The 1,540-nt window shown below is 37.6% G+C and overlaps 1 protein-coding gene across 1 annotated transcript in view; it reads right to left on the reverse strand.

Moving 5' to 3' along the window:
- The window catches only part of PIK3CA (phosphatidylinositol-4,5-bisphosphate 3-kinase, catalytic subunit alpha), a 36,443-nt gene that overhangs the window by 23,241 nt on the left and 11,662 nt on the right, over positions 1-1,540 (reverse strand). The window lies entirely within an intron of this gene.

The raw sequence follows: 1,540 nt of genomic DNA on the forward strand, positions 1-1,540 counted from the left end.
GAAAGAAAAATTCTTTTAAGAAAGAATGTAGTCATTCACAAAGAGTTAAAACTGCTCAAAGAAGAAACTCATATATTTGAAATTATATATGCAAGAAAGATATTATTATATAATTCCATTTACAGAAAGAACTGGTAAACTCCTTAATGAGATAACAATTGTAAATTAATAAAGTCCCTAAGTACAGTATTCCAGGCTGCCACTTGGTGCTGCTGTTACTGGGATAGACATATTTCAGGGGCCTCTTGCCTTAATATTCATCGGCTATTCTATCTATAACCTACAACCAGGCCAAAGAAAAAGTAGTAAATTTGGAAACTGGGGGAAAGAGACACCAATGAACAAAAACATCTTATCTTGGCACTGATACCTTTTCCCTTGAAAAATTAGGGAGAATTAATGGTCCTTGAACCCAGCTGCATTATGGTTCCAAAGCTTCTGCCAAGTTTAGACAACTAGATCAATATTTAAACTCTATATTCTGTACATTCTTTTCTGGGGAACCTGGACTAACATGGTAAAGACTTGCTGTTTCCTCTGCTTTGAACCTCAACTAATAACACATTTATACAGGCATACCTTGTTTGTATTGTGTTTTGCTTTATTGCACTTCACAGATACTGCATGTTTTTACAAACTGAAGGTTTGCAGCATCCCTGTGCTGAGCAAGTCTATTGGCACAATTTTTCCAAGAGCAAAAGTGCTCACTTTGTGTCTGTCATGTTTTGGTCATTGCCACAATATTTCAAAGTTTTTTTATTATTATTGTATCTGTTATGGTGATCTGTGATCACTGATCTTTGATGTTACTATTGTAATTGTTTTGGAGTACCATGAACCATACCCATATAAGACAGAGAACTTAAAAAATTATGTGTGCTCTGACTGCTCCACTGACCGGCCGTTCCCCACCCTCTCCTCCTCTCTTAGGGCCTCCCTATTCCCTAAGAAACAACCATATTGAAATTAGGCCAATTAATAAGCCTATAATGGCCTGTAAGTGTTCAAGAGAAAGGAAGAGTCACACTTGAAATCAAAAGCTACAAATGATTAAGCTTAGGGAGGAAGGCATGTCGAAAGCCAAGGTAGGCCAAAAGCTAGGCCTCTTGTGCCAAACGCTTAGCCAAATTGTGAGTGCAAAGGAAAAATTCTTGAAGGAAATTTAAAGTGCTACTCCAAGGAACACACAAATGATAAGGAAGGAAAATAGTTTTATTGCTGATACAGAAAAAGTTTTTTAGTGGTCTGGATAGAAGATCAAACTAGCCACATTACCTTATGCCAAAGCCTAATCCAGAGCAAGGCCCTAACTCTCTTCAATTTTATGAAGGCTGAGAGAGGCCAGGAAGCTGCAGAAGAAATCTTTGAAGCTAACAGAGGTTGGTTCATAAGGTTTAAGGAAAGCAGCTGCCTCCATTATATAGAAGTATAGGTAAAGGAGCAGGTGCTGATGTAGAAGCTGAGCAAGTTATCCAGAAGGTCACTTATCTAGCTAAGATCACTGATGAAGGTGGTTACACTAAGCAATACATTTTCTTTT

The sequence above is a fragment of the Propithecus coquereli genome, unplaced genomic scaffold (assembly GCF_000956105.1).
Source record: "Propithecus coquereli isolate 6110/MARCELLA unplaced genomic scaffold, Pcoq_1.0 Scaffold14, whole genome shotgun sequence".
Lineage (NCBI taxonomy): Eukaryota > Metazoa > Chordata > Mammalia > Primates > Indriidae > Propithecus > Propithecus coquereli.